Below are 18,892 nucleotides of genomic sequence, written 5' to 3'. Positions count from 1 at the left end.
TACTTTATCTATTGTTAAAGCATTGAGTCCAGGGGAGCTATTTTACAGATTTAAATTTGGTATACAAACATTGTTATAAATGAATTAATAAGAAAGGCCACATTTTTTCACTATTTTCATTGTAGATCCACCTTTGTCAGCTACAGAGAAAAGCAGTGGTAGCCCAAGGTTGTAGTAATTGCGCTTACAGCACACATACACAGTATGTGTGTGCACCAACTTCATTCCATGAATAAATTTGGGTTTCTGCCTGTTGGGCTAACTTTGACTTGCTTTCTGACACAACCTGTTCATGGTACAGATTTAAATATGATATCTTTTTGTCAATTTGAATGTATATGTACCATTTATGAACCTTTTCTTACAGACTCAAAAAAGTGAATATGGCAGGTGCAGAAATATGGATACCATTTATTTTTCCTATTCATAATGTTTTAAATGATCCTAGATAGCAATGTTAACTGTAAAAAAAAAAAGATTAAGAAACAGAAGTGACATGGGAGTGTTGAAGTCAATGTAGTAGTGGTGGGATTCAAAAAGTTTTTACTACCAGTTCTGTGGGCGTGGCTTGGTGGGCATGGCAGGGGAAGGATACTGTAAAATCTCCAGTCAGAGGTGATATTTGCCAGTTCTCCAAACTACTCAAAATTTTGCTACCAGTTCTCCAGAACTGTTCAGAACCTGCTGAATCCTCTGCAATGCAGGATCTGGAAGAACAAGAAAAATATCTGCAAGAATTGCCCCAAATTGGTCAAATCTACAAAACAGAAACCTGGAGGCTACAACAGATGGCCAATTGCAAATTTTAGCCACCTCTAGAGTGGTTAGCTACAGGTTAACACTTCAACAATTTCCCTGCATGACAATGATCTATATGGGAAAGTTGTCAGATAGAAACCTCTTTCCTGTTAAAATAAAAGTTATCATCTGAAGTATGCAAAAGCAAATCTTTATTCTATATAAAATCTGATTATTATTATTATTTTCAACATAGTGTTTTAAATTGAAGAAACTAAAACTGAACTTTCAGCCATAAGCACACATGCTTGGTAAAAAAGATACAAAAATTATTTGGAAAAAACAATATCATGTCAACTGTTAAGCTCTGTTATGCTTTGGGGTTCCCTAGCAATCATGTCACAAGAAATATTCCACTGGTACAAGGAAGAATGAAGTCAGCTAAATAGCAATATATCTCAGAAACTAATTTCCCACCGTCGGTGAAAAGTAGGTATGCACTGAAATTTGCAGAAGGATGTCTTGTTTAATTTTGTGCTATGGGAACATTGGTCAATTTCTATTCACTTGAGTATTTCTTGAAACATACAATTTGACCAGAGGTTGCTAAACTTTTGCATGTGACTGTAGCAGCTGAAATTCAGCCATGTCAGTGTAGCTAAGTTGTGCTGTGAGTGAGCAATGAGTATTATTACTCTTTGCATTCTAGGGCTATTTTTCAGTTTTCTTACATTTCCAATTACACTTCAAAGTTGCCATCGATCTGTTTGTCGTTAGCATGGAACTCAGAGATGCTCTGATCTATTTAATGTAAAGTCTCTACCTTCATTAACTCTCCTTTTTGTTTTAAGAAAGACCATTTAAATTGATCGCTATTAAATAAAAATCACAAGTGCTATCAATCCCTCTGCTTCAGAGAGCTAAAATAAGCAACGATTAGACCAGGAAGCAATTGCTTTTTGTAATCCTTTTGCTTAAACTACTGCATTAGTTTTAACATGTAGATTTAAAACTGCCTCCTGTATACATTGATATCGCTTAGGAAAAACAACAAAAGAAAATGGACCATTGGTTTGAATTGAACAATACTGAATCTAACTTTTATATGTCATCTCTGCTGGTGGATTAATGTTATTTACATACTATCCTGATCCACACTAACCTGATCCCAGATTCCTGGATCCTTTCAAAGGTTTTTTTGGTATCCAATCTGGATGACCAAGAACTATAGAACTGTATATAATGGGCAGGTATATTTGAACATCCACATACTGATTAATCTAATGAATGCTGCCTATATGTAAACGCTCTGTGTCCAGGACATGACTGAAGTATAGGATGTGGGGACAGACTCACTGGATATAAAACCTCATGCTTTCAAAGTAGACACATTTGTATTCTACACATAACATTTTTGGGAGAGTACCTAAGTTAAACTGATAGAAAGAGTTCCATTCTATCCACATAAACCCCCAATCTCTTCTCCCTCTATTAGTGCTTTTTCTCTTTCACTTTTCTTCATGTTTCAAGAAATTGAGCACTTCACATATTTGGACCTATATCTTTGATACCCAAAAGTAGTTTTCAAACTCCCTTCTCTCGTATTTGGTTCTCTTTCGTGCTTTCCTGCACACACACAAAAGTATGCACAAACATAAATATTCTTTCAATTCAAAAATTTACCTTAAATATGCTTTTCACCCCTCTTCAAGATGCTTGAGTGTGTGATTGAAAGGAGGAAAAAGGCAAAAAAAAAAGAAATTAATTAAATAAATAAATATTTTTTCTTTCCAGTATTAAATCCCCAAATGCTCCAATTTATGATGAACTAAACTTACTAAGATATCCTGCATATTGTTGACTGAGTTACTTCATAGCTCCCAACAGGGCATCCTCTGAGGGATGTGCCTACTAACCTGCCTTGTCTCGATGTTGGGATTACAAATTGTGGGATTATAACTAACATGGTCCAAATCAGAATGTCAGAAACTGTCTTTTCAGAGTGATAACCAATGATGTCAGCCTAGGTATTCAATAATCTCTACATGCCTGCTGGGAAAAAAAGTGGATACTTTTCTCCCTACATTTCCTTAGGCCAGGAATGTCAAACTTGATTTCATTGAAGGCCACATCAGGGTTGTGTTTGACCTTGGGGGGGTGGTGGCATGGCCAGAGTGGCCATGGCTAGCTTGATTTAACTCATGATGTGGGTGCCTGTGGTGGCCTAAGCGCTCTTTGGCAAAAATGGGCTCCTGACCTTGCATGTGGCCCTCCCAGCTCCATTTTCACTGGCAGAGGCACCTCGGACTGGTCCTTCGCTGTTTCCAGGGCGGCCCTGCAAGCCAGATCTAAGCACCCCATGGGTCAGATCTTGCCCCCGGGCCTTGAGTTTGACATCCCTGTTTTAGGCGATACTACTTAGATCCTCAAGCAAAGAGTCAACATGTTTTTGCAGTTGTGAGAAACAGACATTCTTTTTCTGACACTTCATCTATACAGTAACTCCTAAGCAAAAGCAATGGAGAAGAGAGGCAGATAGACAGTTCCTACCAGAGATCCCAACTAGTCACGTATAAAAATTTTGTAAGTGACTAGTATTTTGAAATTAGTTGGAGGATCATAAAAAAATGGAAATCTGATGTAGTTTTAGGGATATAATTTGCCCACCTCTTCTTCAAAGGACTAGAATTGCAGGTTGTGTGTTCCAGTGACATCCAGTTTTGTCAATGAGGATCAAGGAACTGAGCACAGCTGGATTTGTCACCCTGTGGCTTGTTTCTTTTCATATACAGTTTCAAAACACACAGATGGACTAGAACAGTATGGAATGCATTTCAGCAGCTTCATACGTTACACTAGCCAAAGTCCCTTTCAAGTCTCATATTCATGTTCCTCAAGACCATGGGACCACATAAACGACTTCATCTTCTCTGAAGCTGGCCTACTTTACTAGACTGTTGAGGGAACAGTTTGGAGAAGGAGGTGCACACAGAAAAGACAGGAAAAGACAAGACAAAACTAAATTTGTATGGAGCAAGAATGCCAAATATACACTAAAACTGCCAGTCTGAAACATGCATTTCAAATAATGCAAAAACATACAAGCATTTTCATGCAGATTTCTGGTTGCAAAGAAAGAAGCACAATGTTCCTCAAAAGAGTAAAATGAAGGTAATGCTAAACACATTAGCAACGAAGTAAAAGTGAACTTGGCAGATTTGTCTCTCCCTAGGCCTTTCCTGATCAAAAATAGCCTCACCACAATAAGCTAGATGAGTTAATATTCAGTTCAGAGAGCTCAGGTGCATTTGACATATGAATCTCTTTGAAATATAATCAGCACAATTGCCAGACAACTGACTTGAACTACTTAACATATTGTACTGCACTGGCACTCAGTCTGCTGCCTCTGCTTCTGGTCTGTTTCCAGGCACAAAATTGGAACGGTGGTGTTTCCCTTCAAAGACCTACAGAGCTTGCCTATTCTGACATTAACCTCCTTCAGCACTGTGATTAGATGGAAAGCTCTATCCAGATGTTTCCTCCATGTCAAGGTACCAGTAGTCCTCAACTTATGACCAAAACTGAGCCCAACATTTCTGTTGCTAAGTAAGGCAGTTGTTCAGTGAGTTTTGCCCCATTTTATGATCTTTCTTGCCACAGTTATTGATATTACAATCCCCAAACACTTCCCCACCTGCCAAAATTCCCCACCTCCTAAAACACACACAAGCATCCACACAACAGACCAAGTAATACTGTCCAACAGTTTACTGATGGTGGTCCTTAAATTCATTAAGTACAATTATAGCTCTGGGATAAAAACTATTCAGAAAATGTGTGGTCCGAGTTTTAATTGTTCTGTATCCTCTGCCAGAAGGCAACAGTTCATAAAGATTGTAAGCAGGATGGGGAGAGTCTCTGAGAATGTTGTGAAACTTCCTCAAACAGCGAAATGAGAAGATGTCATCCAGGGCTGGTAGCTGGAGCCCAATGATATTCTGGGCAGTTTTAATGATTCTCTGTAGAGCTTTTTTTGTCCACTACAGAGCTGCTCAATGGTGCTGTGGTAGTAGGACAGAAGTAGATACTGAGATAGATTTATCTTCCTGAGTATTCTCAGGAAGTTCACAGTTGTTAAGTGAATCACTGCAGGTTAGTAACATGATTGTTAAATGAATCTGGTTTTCCCGCTGACTTCATCAGAAGGTTGCAAAAGGTGGCCTCCTGGGATACTGCAACCATCATAACTATGATCAAAATCCGAATTTTGATCATGTGACCATAGGGTTGCTGCAACGGTTCTGAGTGTGAAAAATGATCATAAGTCATTTTTTTCCAATGCTGTCATAACATAACATTTGCATGTGACCAATGAGAAGTGGACAGGGCCTTTTTAGTTGTGGTGACTTATTTGAAAAACAGTCTAGGGAATGTGAAAGCCACAGATGCAACTCATTTCTTTAGACTGATAAGCACTTGAAGTCATTGTTGCCATGCTGCCTTCAACCACATTTTTGCCATTTGCAACTCTTTTACAATGTTGTAGCATTTATTTTATAGTATGAGGGAAAAAATAAATGATAATAAGTAAGCAAGAAGGGGGTATTTTCCCATGAATTTTTTCCACCCTGAAAAGGGTTACTTTTTTTCCTTTAGCATTCCAGTACAAATATTTCTATTCCACTTTCTGTTGTATAGAGAAGTATCAGGTTTTCTGAAAAATTAAGATTGAAAGTATGAAAAAAAAAATCATTGAAAGAAAAAGCCTTCACATTCACTACCGACTTTTGCCCTACATACATCTTCTCTCCAAATTCCTAAAAGTGCATCTGTGTGTTCTGAAACTGCATATGAAAAGAGACAACCCACAGGGTGACAAATCTAGCTGTGCTCAGCAGGAACAGCAACACATACTGATTCATTATTGCTCTACCCAAGGTTTATTCTGTCCCACCTTTTTACAGTTTGTGTTTCTTTTTCCTGTAGGCAATTAAAAGTGTATATCTCCATAGACAGCTTTGTTCCCCCAATAAAAGAAACTTCTTAGTCATGTCCAACTTACAGTTTCAGCTCCAAGAATCTATATTCCCTGGAGTTTCAATGTGTATGGCTTAATGAGTTTAAATGTATCTGACTTCCATTTTCATATATGCTTTTGAAGTGGATCAAGCCAATTGATTGGACAAGTGTTTGTACTTGTAGCTGCAGTTAAAACTAATACTCTCCTTCATGTTTCCTGAGGTAAATGTATCTTTTCACTTTCACAATTGTTTAAATCTACTAATATGGACTACATTACAGGCAGAATGCTGTTGCATACAGCCTGAGTGAAATTTATAGATCATTAGTCTAATGCTCTCCTATGAGTCAGGGGCTTTCTGAAGAATGGTTTAAAGGATTTACTTTTACAGTTTAAGAATGCGGGAAACAGCTTGCTGTCAGTGTTCCAAGTAAAGCACCCATAGAAAGCAGAACTCTGAGGCAGGCAAGTTCCTCAAAGATACATCATATTGGCACAGCTGGTGAAAGCCGACCTTGAAAGTTCCTGCAGCTTTCACTTAATTAAAATGTGAATGTTTCCCCTTTCCCCCAAGTCACTGATCACGCTGTCCAATCCAAGTACTGGCCGGTTGCTTGGTTACTTCACTCCTCCTCTGGCCAGCCATCTGTGAGAATGTTCTTGGTTCCCACAGGAAAACTTCGTTGTTTTGCCTACAAACCCCCCTCTGTTCCCCCCGCCCCACTGTTGTGTGGCAATCCTGAAGCTTCCAAGATGGCCTCAGCCAAGTTCACTTCAGGATTGACATTTCTATTGTTCATTCCTCTAGCTTGGTATTGTCTACTCTGATTTGCATCTTCTGTATTTCAGCAAAAATAAACTTTCTCCAATCCCACCTAGAGATGAGAAAAGATTGATCGTCATATTGTCAATGAAATGGGTACTCTACCAATAAGCTTCAGACTGCCACCTGTTCTCCCTTTTTCATAATAATTTTATTACAATTAGAAAAAAATTCATGCCAACTCCAAAAAAGTATAAAAAGAAAAAAAGCGTAGAAACAAAAAAAGAAAAAGAAAAAATAGAAAAAACTTTCCCCTTTATTACTATAAGTATAAACAATTTTAACAACTTATCACTATCTCTTAAAAGACAATAAATACTTTGTTCATCCAATAGCTCATCTCTTAACTATAAACACAATGCAGAAACCTCATCACTCATTTCTTATCAAGTCCATTAAGGGTTACCAGAAATAATAACTTTTTTTAGTATTGATCAAATAACTATATATTGTTTCCCTGTACTTTTAACAAACTTACTTTTTAATCTCTTCTCAGTAAATTCTTCTAAACTTTAATAGAATCTCTTTGCACATCCAGTAAGAAAAAGTTATCCAAATCACTCTTCTTGTTTGTTACCTGTATGTCGTATAAGTATTAAGACATCCATTGGTTTCATCTGTATGTCTAGCATATTATATTTTTCGATATCCTTCTTGTAACTTGTCATATATAAATCCACATTCATATCAGTTTCAATCCCATCCATTATAGCTTGTTCTTTATTTGTGACATCATTAATAGAGATACTGTCAATGGTATCAGACATTCTTAAAATTAATTGAGTCCATTGTTCAAAAATAACCTTTAAAACATCCATTGTTAAAGTATTATTCTCCATTCTATGTTAACAAGTCAAATTTAAGTGTTCTTCTCATTTAATTGAAATGTTTACTTTGTTCTAGTTTCCCCTGGTTTCCCTTCAGAGTCCCATCCTATCATGTTTGTTTTTCTTCAAAGAACGCAAACAATGACAGTTTCTCACAGGAAGGATTTTTATAATTAATTTCAAATAATTAAATAAATATGGACCCTTATAGAAACTTCTTTCTCAAAGGAGAAAGAGAATCACACAACAAAAACTTGCCATTTCAAAGGGTCTTAAGCATTAAAGCAATAAATAATCCCAAATTGGATTAAGAAATGGACTTGACGGAGCATTTTGTCCATAAAAGGCTGAATTATGGGTATGATTTTAAATGTCATCACTCAACTTCCAACTGTTCCACTCATAAACTAACTACAAAACCTCAATCCCTGAGGTTTACTCATGAGGAGTGGCTTCCCAGTGTGCACTTTCTCAAGAGAATTTTCATTAGCCAGAATCTAGCATTCAGCCATTGATCACCTCTGTAGTCATCCCAATTTTGCAGGGATGTATAGTTTGCCATGGTGCTCACCAGAAATCTCTCCTGATTGCTATCAATTCTCAAAGATATCTTGTACCATAACACTGTGGAAGGAAATGGATATTTTGCAGCCGATCAGAGTGAAAAATAAACATATGGGCTATAATCAGAGAATACTCAGGCCAACCACATCATCCATTTCAGGTTACAACCTGGCTGTTCTGGTTAGCTCAAGACCAATAATAGATGATATATCAGAAGTGATACATTTTGGTCGCCAATATATAACAAGACATAAAAAGAAAGAGTGCAGAGAAGAACAACAAAGAGGATTAGAAGACTGGAGGCTAAAACATAACGAAGATCAGTTGTTGGAATTGGTTTAATGAAAAGAAGGATGAGGGATGACATGATAGCAGTGTTCTACAATCTATAAAGGGCTGCCACAAAGAAGAGGGGTTAAGTCACCTGGAGGCAGGGCAAGAAACAATGGATGGAAATTAATCAGAAAGAGAATCAGTCTAGAACTAAGGAGAAATTTCTTGACAGAACAATTAATTAATGGAATGACTTGCCTCCAGAAATTGTGGGTGCTGCAACCCTGGAACTTTTTAAGAGGAGATTGGACAGCCATATGTCTCAAATGGTATAGAGTCTACTGTTTGGACTGGAAGACCTCCAAGGTGCCTTCCAAATCTGTCACTCTTATCTGTTTTTTTTTTTCTGGAAGATCTCTGATATTTTGAAACTACTGCCTTAGCAAACCAGGATTTAATAGCTCTATTTTTCATAAGCTTGGGAGAAACATCATAAAAACTTTCTTTCCCTCTTTTTTTTCCAGTGCTCATAAAGTTACTTGGAAGAATCAAATGAGCCCAATAGGCAGAAAATACCCCTGGGATATTTTTAACCTGTGCTATACATGTTGTAGAAGAATTCAGCAGTTGCTGGATCAAAAACCAAGCTGTGAATTAAGCCTCATCTTTTGTGATGCTGGTGGGGGGGAAAGTGCGTAATTATAGTTGGTCCATTTTATTCTTTCTTGCCAAAGATGCAGAGGAGGTTTATGCACAGATGTGCCAGGAATGAATGCCAGCTAAGAGAAGCGTGGCAAAAAGCATCTATTGTTTCATCCAAGGAAAAGGTGACCTGTTTCATGTATCACCTGGCAGATTTGCTTTCAGCTAATATTGCAATATAACTTTATAGAGGGTTCATATTGCAGCAGGAATTTACGTTTTATTCCTAATGCTAGGATTGAACTAACCCTGACCCACGACCCATAACATAATCTCCTATAAAAGGAATATATAACAGGGTTATTTCCCAACTGGACTGAGCATTCAATGAAAGCAATTTAGATTAGGAAGTCCTGCAAATGTTATGGCCCTCAGATGAAATAATTACTATACTGAGACTCCCTGAAGAGATTACAGATACCTGTAACAAAGACCCTGTACGCAAATTCTTCCATTTTCTCCTGCAATTGCCCTTATCGACTGTCTAAATTTTGGACTGCAAGACAGGAATGATCTTTGATTTAGAACAGCAAAAGCAACATGCTAGTCCCCTCCTCTAAATGTTTACAATGCTGTTTTAAGAAAGAAATGTTACTTTTAGACTCTTCTCACTAACAAAGCTTGCCTTCTCAAAGCTAACATTGGTGAGGAGAAAAATGGCTTCATTAAAAACAAAGGAAAGAATATTAGAAGAAATTCAATGTTTTCTTATTTAACCTCATCAGTCTGAATACTTCTTTAAAGCCAGAGACTAGCCTAACTCTCATTGGGGTCGAATTCAGCAAACCATTGTCAGGATGTGAAAGATAAGAGAGCTAAACTTCTAGCACTGTCTTATTCTGCAGCTGTGGAATTTCCATCTCTTTGGGGGCAACTTAAATCAAAACTGTAAAAAAAAATTTGATATCATTTTAGTCTTATGAACAGTCTGTTTCTGTTCTTTGCTTATTTACCAAAAGAAAGCAGTTTTGCTGAGAAGATAGCAAGAGATGATAGAAGGTGAGTTCAGCTACATTCACACAGCACAGCCCTTTAAAAAAATCACTGTGCTATGAAGGAGACATTTCCATATTTCACAGCTATTTTTGGCTGGTGCCTAAAGTTGATGATACAGCAGGAAAAAAAGAAGGCAGGGAGCAAGCTCTGGATGAAAGAGATGGGTGGGATAATGACAATTCCTTTACTGCTCCTTTCTTCTTGACAAGGTGCATTATTCCAAGCTTTTTGCTAATCAAACCTAGCAAAAGAAGTGGGCTATGCCTATAAATTCACAATGCTTACAAATTACAAAGGGCCTCTCTTGTTAGCCCTGCAATAATGGGAACCAGTTTTGACAGCATTTCTTGAATCCCGATTTTCCTTTCTTCTTTTACTTTCCCATAAAAACACTTCATCACTCCTATCTATCTATCTATCTATCTATCTATCTATCTATCTATCTATCTATCTATCATCTATCTAACTATCTATCTATCCACCTACCTACAGTATCTACTACTTTTAAGGTCTAAAATGACTATATCTTAAATAGAAATCTTGTCTATACTGTAGATATCACATCAATGCTTTTGCTATTCAGGCTTCCTCCAAAATTGTACAAAGCAATGTTGTTGCTGGTATTATTCCATCATCAGTATGCCTGGTTCTAGGGGGGAAAAACTCCTGCCTATATAATATTGGATTGTTCAGTGACAACAAAGGAGGAAGAAATAAATAAAGATGTTATTAAACATAAAGCATCTTTTCATTTATAGACCTAGTTCTAGTAAATAGTAGGGCACAGTTCAAGAGCAGCACCAGGTTTAGCATGGAAAGTCAACAGGTCAAATACCCAAAGAAGACACTTTTGAGGAAGGTTTTGGGGTAAGTTAACAGGTGAAATGGGTGCTCTAAAAATATATAGAATTACCCAATTTTTTAGTCACCTATACAAAATATCCATAAAAAAGCCACAGGCTGTACTTTTTATATTCCTGCAGCATGGCATCTGGTTTAGTTCGTTAAATCAAATGTCTCATGGAAAAAGAAATGTTTTAAGAAAGTTTTAACACAAATTAAACAGAAAGCACTTCCTGCTGTGTGCTGACATCTTGTTCGGCTGCTGTAGAGGCTTAAAATGTCTAAACCCAACCTATATACAGTTTGAGACTTTGGTGAGGGAAAAATGGTATATTGTTTCTTTTTATTTTACTTTTCTAGGTATTTGTGGCTCTGAGATTACAGATTGGCCATCAATATGCCGGTTACATACATCCCTATATACTATATATGGGAAAGTAGGTATTCTACAGGTCCTTTCTTTAAATCAGATATAGATAAGCAGCTGAATTCACATCTGGTATGTATGCAATCAAGCTTCCTATAACCTCAAAATTTCTGTTTGCCTAGATTGTCTGAATATTTTTAATTAATCGTATATTGGTGCCATTTTTTGCATTATATTGATTTGCGATAATTCTCATTTGAAAAGACTGATGGCAAAAACTAAGAAATTGCCTTATACTAAGGTATGCATGTGGATCCATTTAATTCTATGCAACTTCCATAAAAGTAGCCTTCAGGCTCTTCCATCATTTGCCTGTTACAACTTTCTATTGCTAAAGTCAGAGCTGTTCAGCAATTTCCAACCTCTTTTAAAGGCTGGATCCAAGCCTTCAGAAATAATAACTCTGGAAATTATGGAAATCCAGACGTTATGTTCTGGATTTAATTAATCCCATGCCAAATGGTCTAGGGAAAATGAAGATGGAAACCAGATCTGAATCTCAACTGTTTCAAAGTTTTGTTGATTTGTTAAAATATTGAAGCGTAGAAACTGATACATGTCACTGAGTACCCCATGTAAGGAATTATCAAAATAGAGAGAAAGGGGAAAGGATGAAAGAGTTCCTATTTTTAACTGACATTAGGCAATCCATGACCCGTGTTGGGTGATTCTTGTTTCCACATATAATATAGACTTGTACCATTTTTTCTCCAACTTATGACCCTTAGGAGAGCCCTGGTGAATCCTCCTCCTCCGCTGACCCATAGAACTGCCTGCCACTTTGCTGGGAGTAGGGGGGAAACAAGGAAACATGGATAATGAGAAAAACGGCAGTCCTCCTTCTCACTCTGGTGCATCACCAAGGGTCCCCTCCATCTTCCAGGGAGGAAGAGGGCCGGTGGTGGGATTCAATTTTTTTTCTACTGGTTCTGTGGGCCTGGCTTGGTGGGCGTGGCAGGGGAAGGATACTGTAAAATCTCCAGTCAGAGATGGTATTTGCCGGTTCTCTGAACTACTCAAAATTTCTGCTACTGGTTCTCCAGAATTGGTCAGAACCTGCTGAATACTACCTCTGAGGAGAGCTCATCTTTCCATCACCAGCAGCACCAGTCAGCCCTATTTATCAATCTGGCATCTGAGTTGTCCTTTCATCCTTCAACCTTCCACACGAAGTATAGGCTTGCACCATTTCCCCTCCCTCCTCTCAAGATCTTCAGGAGAACCCCAATAAAGCCTCATCCCCCTATTACTCCCCTCCCCACCTGTGGAAATACTTGTGACTTCGTTATGGGTAAGAGGAACTAAGGAAGCCATGGGCAATGAGAAAAACTGCACACATACACACACCAATTCTGGCATGTCCCAAAGGGTCTCCTTACTTCAGGGAGGAAGAGGGCTCACCCACAAACTGTTGGGCCCCATTGGCCAGTCCTACCCTTCCAGCAATCATCAGAGTCACTCCCTTGTTTTTCCAGCAGAGGCCACCACCATTAAAATATTTCAAATTTAATATGGAATGAAACCTAGTTAAATTTGTCTATATATAGCAGAGAAATGTTTAGATTGAATAAGAAAGATATAGATGAAGATAAAGATGAGGAGTTAGGCATTTTTTGTTTATATATATTTGAAAAACCTAATGATTTAAATTGGATAAATGTGATAGAGATTACTCATACTGTTAATGTGATTTTGATTAATATGGATTACCAACTCTGTTCACACACAATACAGATGTATAATAAAAATAATAATAAAAATATATTTTAAAAATATTTCAAATTTCAATCTCAATTCCAAAGCATCCAATGGCTGTTTGTAGTGCAGGAGCCAGAAGGAATTGAGAAAGAAGGTGAGGATATATATGCTCCTCTCATCTTAAACTTTTGCTATGCAACCTATGAATTTCTGGCAAGTCAGAAGCTATGGTGTCTCTGATATAATCACAACTTCAATCCCATGGGAGTGATGGGAGCTGCATTTTGGATCCATTCTGTATGTTGTTAGCCCATTTGAGGTATGTTGATTCAAAAACATTGCTCTGGGATGCACCATTCCACTCAACTGGAGGTTACAACATATCAAACAGACACAGGAATCTTAATAGTATATTGATTCTAATTTCTACTAACCCTAAATGATTTAGAAATGTGAGTCAAATGGTGGGGAGGATGGATGCATTGGAAATTAATATTATAATCAGTGCATACCTCTGTGGAAGATCCTTGAAGATTATCCCTGAGCTGAGCTTTCAGTGAGGGATTCCAGGTCTTAATATGACTGTAGTCCTTTCATCTGCTGCTTCAAAGGGCTAGACCCCATTATCACACCTGTCCAACTCTGTTTTATTTTGTATCTCCTCCACTTAACAATGGGCACAGTACAAAATGAGATAATTCCGTTCAAGGCAACTGGGACACTGCATCATTCTGCCTGAATAAAATCTAAAACTCTAATCAGGCCACCCTGCAGACTTCAAAAGAAAAGGCCCTCCCGTGATAGTAGAGAAAGGTTTCTCCATCCCCTGAATATTTCCCAAGTAAGGTTTAATCAGGTTAGCAGAGTTTTCTCTCTTCATTTCACAGCTTCCATTTGCTTCACCCGATTACAAACTTTCAACACGTAATTGAACCTGACTCAAGGAGCCAATTGTATTACTGCAAACTTTAAAATGGGGAATAGCAAGGACTAAAGTTTTCTTTCCATGAATGCAATTTCTATGTGCAGAAATCAATTCAATTGACATCAGTTGAGTTTTAATGCTGAATTAAAGGGCTGCCAGGTTTCCCCCATGGGGTTTTTATAGTCTGGGCTTTATGAATTCGTTAAAATGCACACACAAACTTTTAGGGAAGTAGGATTACACTGTAATAAGAGCTACAAATCGACAATATTCCTCTGAGAGATGACTCTCATTTGAGTTGCCTAGTTGGCAAAATTGTTTTCCATTGCTTTGCATCTATTAGCACAGGATGTCATATTTTCCCTTGTTCTTGTTTCACTTCCTCACTGTTGGCTCAGCAGGGAAAGCATTTAAGAGCTCCAGCAGAAAGCAGACTCTTTTCGGGAGCTGTCACCTTTGCAGGCACAAGACCAGAAGGAGAGATGTGCAATGCATTTACAAGCTTTGTTCACAGAGAGAGAGAGAGAAAGGAAAAAAGAATGCTCTTTTTCAAGAAATAGTCAATTGATTTCTGTCTCTGCTACATTTCAATAGGAAACACAGTAAAAAGCCCATTTTCTGGTAAAAGCACCAAGGCTCAGTGGAGACTGTGGTTGGGCCATTTCTCCATTGGCAGGGATTTTCACCACCTCCTAGCTAAGGCTTTCCTTCTTACTTAGAATGTCTAATTTCACGTGAACATTTCTTTGTTCATTTAATAAGCCAATAAATTGTCATATGATATCTTGGCAGCTTGGTAGCTCCCTCCCAATTTTGAATGCTCAGATTCAATCCTTTTTTTTTCTTCAATTTTTCCAATCAATAAACTAATTCCAGAATCCTTTTCTAAATCTAATCTCTTGCTTCCTGTTATTTTCAGTGTGATATTGTATAGATTTATTTCTTCTATGGTTAAGATTCTTTTTTTCCCTATTCTTTTTTTTAATTTTAATACTTTTAATATTTTTAATACTTTAATATTTTTAATTATTCCATTTTCAGTTGAATAGTGTGTTGTCTGGTTGCAAACATCTTTATCTTTAATAATCAAAATTACAACATCCTTGATTACATATTAATTCTATAATATTTAACATAGTAATGTCCGGTCTATTAATGATACTAACTGATTATACAATATTAACGTAGTGTTCAACATATTAGTCTATGGTTCACATTCTTAATCTTACCCCATGTCCTTTCTTGGAGTGGGAGGCTCTTCACTTGGTCACTCAAGCCTTGGTCCTATCCTATCTAGACCTATCCTGTGTTACTTAAAAAAAAATCTGGAAGCTTCTGCTGGTACAGTAGGAGCAACCTTGCACACCCCAAAATGTCACATAATAACATCTCTCCTGCACAAACTTATTTGGATGCCAGAGTTTGCTTCCTGGTCCAATTCAAGGTGTTTGTTATCATCTTTCAAGCCCTACATGGTATAGGATTGGGTTAACTATGGAAGCACCTTTGTTCCATGATATCAATCTGCCACTCGATCAGACAGGTAAGGAATGCTGCAGACCCCATCAGTTACAGAATTTCAACTGGTGGGCTCCAGAAGAAAGCCTTCCCTGCCATTGCCATTGCATTCTTTTGGAACATTAAGATCCCTTGTGACACAGTGGTTAAAATGAAATATTGCAGGCAAAATTGTCCCACAGCCTGGAGTTCGATCCTGACAGGGCTCAAGGTTGACTCAGCTTTCCATCTTTCTGAGGTCAGTCAAATGAGGAGCCAGATTGATGGGAGCAACATGCAAAGAATGCTTCTTCATTGTAAACCACCCAGAGAGTGCTATTACATGCTATGGAGTTTTATATAGGCCTAAACACTATTGCTATTATCTCCTCAGAGATGAGGGGGTGGGGTTCCTGCTTTTTTGGAAGTGTTTGAAGACCTGTCAACTTACTTGATCTCCACAGAGGAGGGCCATGTGGCTGGTTAATGTCTTAATTCCTGCTTTTTAAATTTTAATTATTTTATTGTTGCTTTTAACTTTTTATTATATTTATATAAAGCTTTCATGTTTTATGTCTATTTGTATACCATCCAGAGTTACTCTTTGAGGAAGATTGTCAGTTTCTAAATGATAGATAGATAGATAGATAGATAGATAGATAGATAGATAGATAGATAGATAGATGATGATAGATAGATAGAGATAAAAAATAAAAGTTCCTCCAAGCATGCAGCACCTAATCAAATGCATAAAAGAATCTGTTCCAAATTTTTCATGTTCTCACAGAAAACACAAAACATGCCTAAAATTTACTAGAAATGAAATGAAAAGGCTTTAAAATAAATAGCAGTAGCAACAGAACTTAGACTTATATACTACTTCACAGTGCTTTACTGCCCTCTCTAAACAGTTTATAGAGTCAGCTTATTGACCCCGACAATCTGGGTCCTCATTTCACCAACTTTGGACGGATGGAAGGCTGAATCAACTTTGAGTTGCTCAGATTCAAACTCCTGGAGTGAGCAGTGAGTTAAGCCTGCAATACTGCATTCTAACTACTGTGCTACCATGGCTCTTTTGGAAATTTCACTTAAAAATTGTCAATTTTATTTTCGGAGAAGTGGTTACACTGCTTACATATTTCACTCTGACCTGTTAAAAAATTTAAATGGCCAAGGCTTTTATCACTCTTGATAAGATATTCCCTTTTCCAATAGAGATCTAACTTAATAGCATTTAACAGCAGTTCTTCTTATCTAAAGAAAATTACTTTGTACCTCTGTAGTTCATAGCAAATCATAATTTCAAAATGATATGTGCACAGTGATGTCATCACACCAACACCTCTATTAGCAATAGCACTTAGACTTATATACCACTTCATACTGTTTTATAGTCCTCTCTAAGCTGTTTGCAGAGTCAGCATATTGCTCTATACAATCTGGGTCCTCATTTTACCACGCTCAAAAGGATGGAAGGCTGAGTCAACCTTGAGCTGGTCAGGATCAAAGTTCTGACAGTGAGCAGAGTTAATCTGCAATACTGCATTCTAACCACCACGTCACCACGGTTCCTAATGCCTACTTGTAACCTGATGTCTGAAACATCTGTTTGCCATGTGCAGGATTACATTGAACACATATTTTATCTGCTCCCCTGGGTGCCCATTTATCTTCTCCTAGCATTGTGAAAGCCAAAATCAGACTCTGCCATAGAACAAAAGTAGCACAATGTAATTGTCACTATCTATTGAAAATATTTCATGAATGTGTTTTGAGGGCTAAGATGTGCATGTGTTTGTGTGTGTGAGAGAGAGAGGGAGGGAGACGGAGAAAGAGAGAGGGAGAGAGAGAGAGAGAGAGAGAGAGGAAGGGAGTGGGAAAGGGAGAGAGGAGGGGAGCAAGAGAGCGGGAGGGAGGGAGGGAGAGGGGGACAGAGAGAGATTAGTAGTGATATCCAGGGCAAAAGGATCAGAGGGTGGTAAGGAAACAGAGACCATAACTTAGCTATTGATTAACATTTTGCAACTTTAAAGCTGATAGCTATAATAGTTCAGGGCATGAACTAAAGAAAATCCTGAAAGTTGCGTTTAACAAATTGTTCTCTTCCTCATAAATATTGAACAAAGGGATTACAAGAGAGAAAGAGAGGAAGTGCACCAATTTTTGCACTTGAGAGTTCCCATCACGTGGATCCTGCTCTTGTGAAAGTTCCCATTGTTTCTTCAGTTGTGAAGCTAATAGAAACTATGTGAAGTAGTGCTGATTTGAATCAAAGCATTGCCTTGACCCAGACCATTGTAGCATTTCAATTTGAGATGTTGTATTGACTGAGAAAATTGAATTTATCTACCTCAGCACCTTGATTCCAAGGTCTGAAGCAAGCTTACTCTCTTTGTCTATCTACTTGACTTTAAGCATGTGTTCTGCATATGAAGAAAGACTTCTGAAGTAGTCAGACCTAAGCAATCTGGGGATGATTCTGATTGTGCAATCTGCTGTGATTCAACTAAGCTTTGCCAGGGCAAATTACCTCATCAAAAATATATACAGCTTTGAAAGCTAATAGCAGCCATATACATATATGTTACTTTGAACAGAAGTAAAATACTCCTTGGATCCTTTCGCAATTGCTGTGAGGATCTTATGCACAGGGTGCTGAATGAGCTGAAGCAGTCCAAAGAACAAATGGAACATGAGAATCTCTACCCATTTTACTACCCATGGCTGTGGATTGGTACAATTAAGTAGCTTTAGTCACTCTAGAAAGGTATGTCCCAGAAAATGACACCATGAGTTAAAATATGCTGCAGTATTCATGATTTGATTTGTGGCCATCCTATACACATGTATGCAATGCTCCAGAAAAAGGTGGTAATACCATGTTTCCCTGAAAATAAGACCCAACTGGAAAACAAGCTCTAGCGTTGTTTTTCAAGATGCTCATAATATAAGCCCTATCCCCCAAATAAATCCCAGTTACGATTATCAGCCAGACGGACATATTTAGTACCGTATTTCCCCCAAAATAAGACCTAATCAGAAAACAAAACCCTAATGTGTCTTTTGGAGCAAAAATTTGGGGAAACATGGTGATGTAATTTCCAGGACCGACACAAATCCTACGTGTTCTATGAAAAACACTTTGTACTGGATCATCAGGAGGAACATACTTAAAATACGTGTTCAAATGGGAAACCAGAACCCCTCTCCCTGAGAATAACCAGCGATGGAAGAGGGCAGGGGTGGGTTTCTACCAGTTCGGACTGGTTCTATAGAACTGGATATTATGAGTCTGGGCAGTTTGGAGAACCGGTAATTCGTGCCCCTGGCTGGCCCCACCCCTTCCTGCCCGCACACTCCCCACCCCACCCAGTTACTCCTCATCTTGCCTGCCATTGCTAACCTGCCTTTGCCCATGATTGCTGCTTGCTTTCCACCGTGGCCTTGATCTCCCTGGGTGAGTGAGCCTATAAGCAATCCCCGGTCAAGTCAACACCCTGCCCCATCCCCGGGCTTGTCTGGGCTGGAGGCCGTGCCCGCCAGTGAAAGGAGA

The sequence above is a fragment of the Pseudonaja textilis genome, chromosome 2, assembly GCF_049901715.1.
Source record: "Pseudonaja textilis isolate UNSWEBS1 chromosome 2, rPseTex1.2, whole genome shotgun sequence".
NCBI lineage: Eukaryota > Metazoa > Chordata > Lepidosauria > Squamata > Elapidae > Pseudonaja > Pseudonaja textilis.
The sequence above is the reverse complement of the archived record's forward strand: the minus strand, read 5'-3'. Positions refer to the sequence as shown.